The 13,142-nt window shown below is 38.4% G+C and overlaps 1 protein-coding gene across 8 annotated transcripts in view; it reads right to left on the bottom strand.

Annotated features, from left to right (window-relative positions):
- vps37c (VPS37C subunit of ESCRT-I) overlaps window positions 1-13,142 on the bottom strand; it is a 36,916-nt gene that overhangs the window by 23,131 nt on the left and 643 nt on the right. For 6 of the 8 annotated variants that reach the window (XR_009064189.1, XM_057843908.1, XM_057843901.1 and 3 more), the window contains exons 2-5: window positions 9,329-9,413; window positions 6,347-6,457; window positions 2,929-2,985; window positions 2,649-2,810 (exon numbers count right to left, since the gene is read on the bottom strand). The gene's annotated coding sequence lies outside the window, so the exon portion shown is untranslated. The remainder of the gene's footprint in view (window positions 1-2,648; window positions 2,811-2,928; window positions 2,986-6,346; window positions 6,458-9,328; window positions 9,414-13,142) is intronic. The other 2 variants (XM_057843903.1, XM_057843905.1) reach the window with 1 other exon arrangement.

Raw genomic sequence — 13,142 nt, forward strand, 5'->3', positions numbered from 1 at the left:
CACCCTATGTTATTTCCCAACGCAGAGAAGATATATAAATTGGTGCCACTACGCACAGTCATGGTTCCACTTGCCATCATGCATTTGGGCAGAACAGTTACAGTGCCTTGCAAAAGTATTCGGCCCCCTTGAATCTTGCAACCTTTCGCCACATTTCAGGCTTCAAACATAAAGATATGAAATTTAATTTTTTTGTCAAGAATCAACAACAAGTGGGACACAGTCGTGAAGTGGAACAACATTTATTGGATAATTTAAACTTTTTTAACAAATAAAAAACTGAAAAGTGGGGCGTGCAATATTATTCGGCCCCTTTACTTTCAGTGCAGCAAACTCACTCCAGAAGTTCAGTGAGGATCTCTGAATGATCCAATCTTGTCCTAAATGACCGATGATGATAAATAGAATCCACTTGTGTGTAATCAAGTCTCCGTATAAATGCACCTGCTCTGTGATAGTCTCAGGGTTCTGTTTAAAGTGCAGAGAGCATTATGAAAACCAAGGAACACACCAGGCAGGTCCGAGATACTGTTGTGGAGAAGTTTAAAGCCGGATTTGGATACAAAAAGATTTCCCAAGCTTTAAACATCTCAAGGAGCACTGTGCAAGCCATCATATTGAAATGGAAGGAGCATCAGACCACTGCAAATCTACCAAGACCCGGCCGTCCTTCCAAACTTTCTTCTCAAAACAAGGAGAAAACTGATCAGAGATGCAGCCAAGAGGCCCATGATCACTCTGGATGTACTGCAGAGATCTACAGCTGAGGTGGGAGAGTCTGTCCATAGGACAACAATTAGTCGTACACTGCACAAATCTGGCCTTTATGGAAGAGTGGCAAGAAGAAAGCCATTTCTCAAAGATATCCATAAAAAGTCTCGTTTAAAGTTTGCCACAAGCCACCTGGGAGACACACCAAACATGTGGAAGAAGGTGCTCTGGTCAGATGAAACCAAAATTGAACTTTTTGGCCACAATGCAAAACGATATGTTTGGCGTAAAAGCAACACAGCTCATCACCCTGAACACACCATCCCCACTGTCAAAGATGGTGGTGGCAGCATCATGGTTTGGGCCTGCTTTTCTTCAGCAGGGACAGGGAAGATGGTTAAAATTGACGGGAAGATGGATGCAGCCAAATACAGGAACATTCTGGAAGAAAACCTGTTGGTATCTGCACAAGACCTGAGACTGGGACGGAGATTTATCTTCCAACAGGACAATGATCCAAAACATAAAGCCAAATCTACAATGGAATGGTTAAAAAATAAACGTATCCAGGTGTTAGAATGGCCAAGTCAAAGTCCAGACCTGAATCCAATCGAGAATCTGTGGAAAGAGCTGAAGACTGCTGTTCACAAACACTCTCCATCCAACCTCACTGAGCTCGAGCTGTTTTGCAAGGAAGAATGGGCAAGAATGTCAGTCTCTCAATGTGCAAAACTGATAGAAACATACCCCAAGCGACTTGTAGCTGTAATTGGAGCAAAAGGTGGCGCTACAAAGTATTAACGCAAGGGGGCCGAATAATATTGCACGCCCACTTTTCAGTTTTTTATTTGTTAAAAAAGTTTAAATTATCCAATAAATTTTGTTCCACTTCACGATTGTGTCCCACTTGTTGTTGATTCTTGACAAAAAATTAAAATTTTATATCTTTATGTTTGAAGCCTGAAATGTGGCGAAAGGTTGCGAGGTTCAAGAGGGCCGAATACTTTTGCAAGGCACTGTAAATGGCTCCAGTATAATTTACTGAAAGCTCAACAAATACACTAGATGGCAATAGTTAGTCACAATATACAAAGTCACATTTATCCTTTAAGAATTACAAGTCTTTCTATCCGTGGATCCCTCTCACAGAAAGAATGTTAATAATGTAAATTCCATCTTGAGGATTTATTGTCATAATAAACAAATGCAGTACTTATGTATTGTATGTTGAATGTAAAATTCATCCAAGTTTTATTCATTTTTTTCTTAATGCATTGCCAAAATGTCGGGAATGATTGGAATTGAATCGGGAGCAAAAAAAAAAAAGCAATCGGATCAGGAAATATCGGGATCGGCAGATACTCAAACTAAAACGATCGGATCGGGAGCAAAAAAACATGATAGGAACAACACTAGTAGACATTGTCATGAACTTTTCCCACCAGCTATGAGAGTTAACTCCAGCGTGTGTCAAGTGGTGGTAAAAACGTATTTTTTTCTCTCTGGCAACTGTCTGTGTTGCGAAAGAGAGTGTGTAAATAATGTAAACATCCTACGAGTCATACACTGGTGCTTTTTATGGGAAATAATTCAATTATTTTTGTTCTGAGGGTAAAAATATTGAGCTGTGGCTGTAGGCACACTTAAAGCCACTCTATTTATTTTAATTTTATTTAAATTTTTCTAAACTTAACATTATACTTACGTTCCAATTTGGTAATATGTTTTGAAAAATTAAAAAACGTTTAATGGATTTTTTTTAATAAAACATTTTAGAACTGTAACTGCAATACTGTGATACCGTGAAAACGTGATATTTTGGCTTAGGGTTATCATACCGTCGGAATATCATTCCGGCATATGCCTAGTTTGAAGCAGGGGCGGAAGTCTCACTTTATTGTCTGAATATAGTGGAAATTTGCAATGAATAAACTTACCAGTAGGACATCCACAGGACAACTCAATTCATCATATCTGTCGAAGGACTGTGACGGACATGACTCTTTGTTGCTTACGCTGCTGAGGCTGGAGGCGTAAAGGCAGAAGGCAAGCAGTGCACTTACCAACGCCACTACATTACTGCAGGCAGAACTTCTATGCTGCGGGAGGGGTTAGAGTGAGACACATTTCAATGACTTTTTTTTGTGTGAGGCCGTGACCATGCAATAATATACAATGTATAATTTGCTACTCCTTCTAGACCTCAAGTTAACTCACCAAAAGTCTGCTGGGATTAGTCTTACTTGCGATGGCAAATGATCCACCGGCCACAATCTGTAAACAAACACGCAGAAATTTTTTACAGACCCTTTTGGGCAAATCAATAATCAAGAAACATTTGCATGAAATGGTAAAAAAACGTTCTGAGATTTCACTTCACAAGCAGATGGTACCTAAGTGCAGTGGTGGAATGTAATAAAGTAAAAGTATGTCGTCACTTAACTTAAGTACATTTGTGTGTATCTTTACTTTACTTGAGTACAAATATGAAGTGGTGCTTTTTACTTTATTCACTACATTTTACAGCAGGTATAAGTACTTTTTTACTCCACTACTTTTCAAATTGTCGCCTGCGTCACACGTTACTTTATTCGTTTTCTTTTTTTCTCATTGTGAATGGATAGTTTCATTTTCATGCCCCTGGAGCAATGGATAAACTCCATGCAACTATACTGTAACCTACCACAAGAGGCAGCAACACGAGTACAACCAAGATTAGGCAGTTGAACAAGATATTGACCAATAAAAGCCACCACACTCTAGTACAGTAGGCAGCGGCAATTAAGCTAAGTTTTGGAGTTTTTGAGCTTGTTAAGCTTCTGTTTACAGTGCAGTCAATTTTATTGCTTGTTTTTTTCCATTCTGCACACTTTTAAATGAATTTTCTGGTTTTCTTTGAATATTGACTCAGATCTCTGTATCTATGTATAAACAGTGGGGAGAACAAGTATTTGATACACTGCCAATGGGAAAACCCATTGGCAGTGTATCAAATACTTGTTCTCCCCAATGTATATATATACAGTGGGCCAAATAAGTATTTAGTCAACCACTAATCGTGCAAGTTCTCCCACTTGAAAATATTAGAAAGGCCTGTAATTGTCAACATGGGTAAATCTCAACCATGAGGGACACAATGTGGGAAAAAAAAATAGAAAATCACATTGTTTGATTTTTAAAGAATTTATTTGCAAATCATGGTGGAAAATAATTATTTGGTCAATACCAAAAGTTCATCTCAATACTTTGTTATGTACCCTTTGTTGGCAATAACGGAGGCCAAACGTTTTCTGTAACTCTTCATAAGCTTTTCACACACTGTTGCTGGTATTTTGGCCCATTCCTCCATGCAGATCTCCTCTAGAACAGTGATGTTTTGGGGCTGTCGTTGGGCAACACGGACTTTCAACTCCCTCCACAGATTTTCTATGGGGTTGAGATCTGGAGACTGGCTAGGCCACTCCAGGACCTTGAAATGCTTCTTACGGAGCCACTCCTTTGTTGCCCTGGCTGTGTGTTTGGGATCATTGTCATGCTGAAAGACCCAGCCATGTCTCATCTTCAATGCCCTTGCTGATGGAAGGAGATTTTCACTCAAAATCCCTCGATACATGGCCCCATTCGTTCTTTCCTTTACACAGATCAGTCGTCCTGGTCCCTTTGCAGAAAAACAGCCCCAAAGCATGATGTTTCCACCCCCATGCTTCACAGTGGGTATGGTGTTCTTTGGATGCAATTCAGTATTCTTTCTCCTCCAAACACGAGAACCTGTGTTTCTACCAAAAGGTTCTATTTTGGTTTCATCTGACCATAACACATTCTCCCAGTCCTTTTCTGGATCATCCAAATGCTCTCTAGTGAATCGCAGACGGGCCTGGACGTGTACTTTCTTCAGCAGGGGGACACGTCTGGCAGTGCAGGATTTGAGTCCCTGGCAGCGCATTGTGTTACTGATAGTAGCCTTTGTTATTGTGGTCCCAGCTCTCTGTAGGTCATTCACTAGGTCCCCCATGTGGTTCTGGGATTTTTGCCCATCGTTCTTGTTATCATTTTGACGCCAAGGGGTGAGATCTTGCATGGAGCCCCAGATCGAAGGAGATTATCAGTGGTGTTGTATGTCTTCCATTTTGTAATAATGGCTCCCACAGTGGATTTCTTTACACCAAGCGTTTTACCTGTTGCAGATTCAGTCTTCGCAGCCTGGTGCAGGTCTACAATTTTGTCTCTGGTGTCCTTCAACAGCTCCTTTGGTCTTGGCCATCGTGGAGTTTGGAGTGTGACTGACTGAGATTGTGGACAGGTGTCTTTTATACCAATAAAGAGTTAAAACAGGTGTCATTAATACAGGTAACAAGTAGAGCCTCGTTAGACCTTGTTAGAAGAAGTTAGACCTCTTTGACAGCCAGAAATCTTGCTTGTTTGTAGGTGACCAAATACTTATTTTCCACTCTAATTTGGAAATAAATTCTTTAAAAATCAAACAATGTGATTTTCTGTTTTTTTTCTTCAACATTCTGTTTCTTATGGTTGAGGTTTACCCATGTTGACAATTACAGGCCTATTTAATCTTTTCAAGTAGGAGAACTTGCACAATTGGTGGTTGACTAAATACTTATTTGCCCCACTGTATATATACTTATATTACATTTTTGCATCAGGAGAAAATACTTTCTTTTTACCTGTAAAGTAAATTTTAAAGCAAGTACTTTTGTACTTTTACCTTATTATTTTTTTAGATACTTGTACTTAAGTGTTTTTTGCACCTGTATCTGTACTTTTACTTAAGTAAAAAAAAAAAAAAAAAAAAAAAAAAAAAAAAAAAAAAAGGTGAATACTTCATTCACCACTAACCAAGTGTAACATTGATTTTATTTTGAAAGCAAATCTATCATATCTACGACAGACGTTGGGTAATTTGCTCATAATAAATATAATAATTATTATTAATACAGTAATTTAATTTTGACAACAAAATATATTTCATTTGGCTTGTGTTGACAGACTCTAATTGATGTGTTGATGTGCCTTGTCTGTGGATGTTGGCTAGGTGGTGGCTATTTTAGTTATTACGGAGCAAAAAAACAAAAAAAGGGAACATCATTAATTACAATTTTTGAACTTGAAATCTGTACAAAATGTGTTTCAAATCATGTTTCATTGCAAAATTCATTATGTCCGGTAGGTTTTACAAAATTGAAAGAAAATTACGTTACACTATCAAAACATTGCTTGGGATTTACAAAAAGGAATGGTTTTCATTCAGATTTAAGCACTGCATTGTTGTTTTACGACCTTTTTTAAGCCCTTCGAACATATTTCATGTACATTATTTAGAAACAAATCATGAAAATGACTTTACAGGACCTTTTAGCACGTATTCGCGACCCTACATTATATAGTACATTACTTTAGCAATTAGCATTAGCTTCAACATCTTTTATCTTTTCTTGCTCGGTGTGTTGCATGCTTTACTAATGGTAGTCAACCACACCAATCATACTTTGACAGGGGAAACCTAGCGTAAAATGGTAATCTTCAATCAATCATCAATCTAATCAGTCATGATTTTACACTAGCAACATTCCCTCTCTATTACATCTGATGCATGCTTGAAATTTTTGTGTGTGATACATACAATAATTCCTGACACCAGAGGGAGTATGAAGAGTTTTGCCTGACTTTGGTCAGTGTAAGCAAGGGGAGCAGACAGGAGCATTTGGATCAGACCGAAAATGATTGTCACCACCTATAGTGCACAGAAGAGTTGACGTCACACATAAAATTATATTATTTTTGGGGGAAAAAAGTAGTAAATTCATATACCGTAATTTTCGTACTATAAGCCGCTACTTTTTTCCCTCAATTTGAATCCTGCGCCTGATAGTCCAGTGCGGCTTATTTATGGATTTATTTTGGTTAATAGGTAACATTTGATTTGACAGCACTGTCATAAAATTGCCATAGGACCGTCATAACTATGACGTGATTATGACATTATCATGGGCATTGATGAACAAATGAATGTCATTAAGTATCATCCGGAAAATTTTGTCACCAACACACCACTTGTGTCCAGCTCGGATCTGTGCAATAATAATTTGCCGGATGACACAAAATGGCATCTGTTAACTTATAAGCATTCATTAATGCTCATGGCTAGGGTTGTCCTTTTTTGCCAACATCAAATGTGAACTAGTAGTAAATTCCACCATCTAAATAATGACAGATTGTCTGACATTGTGTAATGGTAAACTTTTGGCAACAATTACTTACAGAGTGAATACCTAAGTTGCACAAAAATGCCTTTAAAAGTAAGCCATTCCTAACATATATAACATTACTTCACTGTAAAAACTGTAAGTGTAAATCTATTAGCAGGGTTGTTCCGATCATGTTTTTTGGCTCCCGATCCAATCCAGATTGTTTTAGTTTGAGTATCTGCCGATCCTGATATTTCCCGATCCGATTGCTTTTTTTTTTTTTGCTCCCGATTCAATTCCAATCATTCCCGATAATTTTTCCCGATCATATACATTTTTGCAATGCATTAAGAAAAAAACTTGGACGAATATATACATTCAACATACAGTACATAAGTACTGTATTTGTTTATTATGACAATAAATCCTCAAGATGGCATTTACATTATTAACATTCATTCTGTGAGAGGGATCCACGGATAGAAAGACTTGTAATTCTTAAAGGACAAATGTGACTTTACATATTGTGACTAAATATTGCCATCTAGTGTAATTGTTGAGCTTTCAGTAAATGATACTGCAGCCATTTAACTGTTCTGCCCAAATGCATGATGGGAAGTGCAACCTTGACTGTGCGTAGGGGCACCAATTGATATATCTTCTCTGCGTTTGGAAAGAACTTAGGGTGTTAAGAAAATGATCAACTACTACCTTTCTTCCCCACATTGCCTCCCACATTATTTTTAATTGCTTAGAGAGGTATTGTAATTGCCTGGTACACCAGACTCACCGCTGTTCCAGCTATTGAGTCTGGCCACCATTCAAGCGGATACAATTTCCAGGGCGGAGCAAGCCACAGCAAACAGACAGCGGAGTGGACCAATCAGCGACGGGCAGACGTGACGTGAGTAAACTGGTGAGGGAAGGACGAGGGACTTGCACGCGGAAGTAAACATACGAAGAGAGCGGAGTTTATTCAACATGGCTAGCGCGAGACAGACTGTTGTCAATGACTCGTGTTGATGTGTTTTCGGTAATTTAAAGCTGATTTTACCGTGGATTGGAACTCGGCTCTCCCGTTGACCATCTGTGTTGTGGAGACGACTTTCGACGCGCAAGAGTGACGTTGCTTGTTAAGAGCGCGTCACGCAAATAAACGGATCTGATTTGTCGATTGATTTTGTACCTGCTCGAGAGGGCGTTAATGGGATGGTTCCCAGACTATTTCTCTGTGTTTGAAAAATACAGGGAGAATAGTCTGCCAGAGCCAGGCAAGTATTGTAAGGCTTTAGCCACATAAAAAATGGCTCCAAAGGCTGTCAAAATTCTCTCTACTCATTATATGCAGCCTTTTAGCGCTATCTATAGGTAAAACTGTGTCTTTATAGATTGAACGCGACAATGCGTGAGTGGGTCGTGCAGCGCATGCATTAATTGCGTTAAATATTGTCACGTGATAAATGTAAAAAATATTAATTCTAGCCGTTAATGCGATAAATTTGATAACCCTACCTTAAAATTAAACTAAAGACTCTGGAAGAGTGTATGTAACACATTATGTCTGTAACGTTAAATACAATTAGAAACCGATTTAATAAAAATATATATATATATTAAAAAAAGGCATGTCCGGTATTTTTTTGCCGATTCCGATACTTTGAAAATGACGTCATCAGACGTCGTCAGATCGGGATGCCGATCGATCGGGACATCTCTATCATTAAGTTTCATCCGGAAAATTTTGTCCCCAACACACCATTTGTGTCCAGCTCGGATCTTTCACATCTATTCTAAAGTGCGATAATTTGCTGGATGACACAAAATGGCATCTGTTATAAGCATTCATTAATGCTCATGGCAGTGTCATGTCATAATTATGATGGTCTTATGACATTTTTATGGCACCACTGTCAAGTAAAGTCTTACCAAATACCACTTAATGAAACAACTAGAAGAGTAAATGAAGAAATTAATTAGCACAGACCATGAATTTTGATTGTTATTTACATCTGTAGTGCCGTCATGCATGCTAGGAGGCATGTCGTACAACAACAGTGTTGACAGCAGGTGGCAACAGAGGTTGACTGTCTCCCCCAAGGGAGCAGTGATATCCAAATTAAGCTTCTTGAAGCAATGAAGCTTTGCAGCCAATTGGTTCAAAAGCTTCATGGTGGTTCATTTGGTCTTATGACAGTATTATGATGCCGCTGTCCAATAAAGTGTTACCGGTTAATATCTTTTGGTGTAAATACCCCATAATACAGTGGGGACAGCTGCGGCTTATTGTCCAGCTTATCTATGAACACATGCCGTTTTCTTGTCAAATTTGGTGGGTGGCGGCTTATAGTCAGGTGCGCCTTACAGTCCAGAAATTACGGTACACTCAATTTTCAATTTTGTCTGATAAATTAACTCACGGCAGCGGCTTCTGTGTCAAACCAGGAGATGAGATTCTGTGTTCCAGCTGCATTTGCGGAGCTCACCCCTTCCATTGCAATGTTTCTGCAATTCAGAATATTCAATAAAAAATGTTGTTAAATCTTGCAAATTTTGTGCAATCTATAAAATGAAATGTCAAATCATGTTGTGAAATTTAACTAGCACAGTATGCCGATGGCTCCCGAGGCATCATTGGCACTACTACGAAAAGTGTCTGAAACATACTCAGTCCACTAACAGATTTACGTAAAATAAATGCTAACTGGATGGTTTTTTTATTGTTTTTTTTTTTGTTTATTTTTGTTTTTGCTTTTAACCAAGAATCGAGACTGTTTCACGTCCATATCTATAAAGAATTCAGGGATTTAAGCCTTTATTCACAAGAATTTTCAACGAAAAAAGCTCTTTGTTTGTGATTCCGCTCGGTCAGCTTTGACGGCCAAGCCAAGAATGGAGGCCCCCTATTAATCGGCCCCGCACCCCGTCAATATCATTATGAAGTCTATGTCTGATCATATTCTGTTTGTTCGTATGTCGAAGTACCACTGTATGTATAATTTTTAGGGCCGTGAAACGATTAAAATTAATCGAGTTAAAAATTAATTAATCATAATTAATCGCATTTCAAGCCATCTTTAAAATATGCCATATTTTTCTGTAAATTATTGTTGGAATGGAAAGATAAGACACAAGACGGACATAAATATTCAACATACTGTACATAAGTACAGTATTTGTTTATTATAACAATAAATCCACAAGATGGCGTTAACATTATTAACATTCTTTCTGATAAAGGGATCCACGGATAGAAAGACTTGTAGTTCTTAAAAGATCAATTTGAGTACAAGTTATAGCAATTTTATATTAAGAAAAAGAAAGTCTCCTGCTCCGTCCGAATGCGTGATGGGAAGTTGGGCAACCATAACTGTCAGTGGTGGCTGCAAATGGTATACAGCAGAGGCGGACTGGGACTAAAAAGCAGCCCTGGACTTTGACTCAGCCCAGCCCACAAGAATCGCTGTACAAAGACTCTCTAGGGGGGTCCGGGGGCATACCACCCCGGGAGAATTTTTGAAATATTTTATTGTAAAATGCATCAATTTCGTTCACTTTAAGAGAAAAATGAAGAAAATGTGTCTAGACTGTGACTGTCTGACTTGGGGCGCTCAAAGTACTGCAAGGCTGAACTGGAGTTGGATTCATCTTTCTGCCCTAGCTCTATAATCAACATGAATAAACAAAAGAATTTATTTTTGAAAGCAAGTTTTATGTATTCAATTGATTATAATAACACCTATCCCTGTGTCTATAAAATGACTTCATTGTTTATGCCATAATTAATCTTGCCACACAAATACTAAATTTAAATCAAAATACAATAAACATTTCAAGACAAATCCTGTATACATAACCTTCATTGGAAAGTATTAACCAGAAAACAAAACGATATATAAATTATTAAAAATATATCAATTTAACTACCTAAACTTTAAAGTAAAACCATTCATTTTATTAATATTTTGTTATATATCTTCTGAATTAATATTGCTGCTGCGTGTGCATACGTTGTTTTACAGCTAAAATGTTTTTTGCTGGCACTTGCTCTTTAATTGCCATTTATTTCATTTAAATTGCAGCTACCTGGTGGATGATAATTGCCAATATACCTAGCAAGTAACCCTCTTCGTTCCATCTCAGCCCGCTGGCAACTAGAAAGTCCGCCAAAGCTCTTATCGCTCTATCCTGCCCTTTCGTGGGCCACAACAAGTCTTTCAGCCAGGCGCATTGCTGCCACCTGTCGGATTGGATGCAAACTGTAGATAATCACAGCGTATAGAGGGGATAAAAAAAGTGAAGTATGTATGGCGGCCGCCGGCCGTCCAGAGCACCGGCCGTTCTGTGATCTTCCAGAAGCTACAGATTACCAGTCCGCCCCTGGTATACAGTTTGTTCTGCATTGTGTTCAATTAGGCGTGTTAAGCAAAAGAACGTCTCCTGCTCCGCCCAAATGCACGATGGGAAGTTGGGCAACCATAACTGTCAGTGGTGGCTGCAAATGGTATACAGTATGTTCTGCGTTGAATTCAATTAGGCCTGTTGAGAAAAAGAACGCCTCCTGCTCTGCCTAAATACATGATGGGAAGTTGGGCAACCATAACTGTCAGTGGTGGCTGCAAATGGTATACAGTATGTTCTGCGTTGTGTTCAATTAGGCGTGTTAAGCAAAAGAACGTCTCCTGCTCCGCCCAAATGCTTCTTGAAGCAATAAAGCTTTGCAGCCAATTAGTTCAAAGCTTCATTGTGGTTTATTAGCTCTTATGACAGTCATGTGATGCCGCTGTCAAATAGTATCATTCTTTCATTGTCCGAGCCGCTTATGTTACCAGGTAATATCTTTTGGTATAAATATCCCACAATACAGTGAGGACAGCTGTGGCTTCAGGGGTGCACATAATTTTTTTGCCCAGGTTCTCAGAGGAGGACCTGGAGATGTGACTTGGTCCTCATTGAGCTTGAGAGCCGACCTGCCTGATGCGATAAAATTATGACAAGCTTTACTTAGAGCCAATTACCTTTAATTAATTATATTAACAATTAATGCTCGATTAACATCAACTGGCACAACAAAATTGCCATTACTTCGAAGTGAAATGTAAAGAAATACACATAAAAGCACTAATTCAAAATAAAGGGCATTATGCGGCTCCCACATTAACTCTAAGCCTTTTATAAAAGTGGGATGCCCTCCTCCTCATAAGAGCTCATTGAACGTGCATGTTTAGCTTTGTGAAATGCGAGCAAAAACACGTTTGTCAGTGCATGGCGCTGTGCAGGGCGAATGGGGTGCTGTCTGACATCGATAGTTTGCTTAAGTGCCACATGCTCTGTTTTTTTCGTGCTTTTCAAAGTTTGGATGGCTGAAATTCTTTGACCCTACTACATAAAACGCGCTGCTCTTATTAGCGACGTTGGAATTCTCACGGCAAATTTTGTACCACATTTGTACCACTGTTTGAGGCAGCGCATGACCGGATCATTCCGGGCATGCGTTAATTGCGTCAAATATTTTAACGTGATTAATTTAGAAAATTAATTACCGCCCGTTAACGCGATACATTTGACAGCCCTAGTTCTTTTTGATATTAAAGAAAAAAGCAATATAGATCAACTAACGATAAAGTGTAAAAAAATAAAAATAAAGCGCATGACCGGATCAATCCGTGCATGCGTTAATTGCGTCAAATATTTTAACGTGATTAATTAAAAAAATTAATTACTGCCTGCTAATGCGATAAATTTGACAATTTTTTTTATACTTTGGGGAAAAAAGTGAAAAACATGATTTATATGTATCCCTTTCCAATGCTAAATCTGAATTTTTTTTTTTTTTTTTTTTGCGCTACTTCGCGGTTTTTCATTTATCGTTCTGGTCCCCATCAACCTCGATAAACGAGGGATCACTGTACTGCTTACTGTTTCGTTCCTAACAAAAGTTGGTCAGTGAGGCGTGTCAATAAGTGGAAGTAAAACTGCTGACACCATAACGGACCTTCACAAAAAATTAAAGGAAAAAAAAAAACTTAAAATGTGGCTTATTGACACATATCCGGAAACATTGAAAAACAAGAATGTTGTGATGGTGATCAAATGATATGCTGTGATATGTTGTGATGTCTGATTTTATTTTAATGTATGTTTTTGATTGTATATCATGCATCATTGCCTTTTGGGTGGCTGATCATTGTTTTTCTCTTGACCATGCATTTTACTGCTTTTCTCTTTTCACCA

Source organism: Corythoichthys intestinalis, chromosome 8, assembly GCF_030265065.1.
Source record: "Corythoichthys intestinalis isolate RoL2023-P3 chromosome 8, ASM3026506v1, whole genome shotgun sequence".
In the NCBI taxonomy this organism is placed as follows: domain Eukaryota; kingdom Metazoa; phylum Chordata; class Actinopteri; order Syngnathiformes; family Syngnathidae; genus Corythoichthys; species Corythoichthys intestinalis.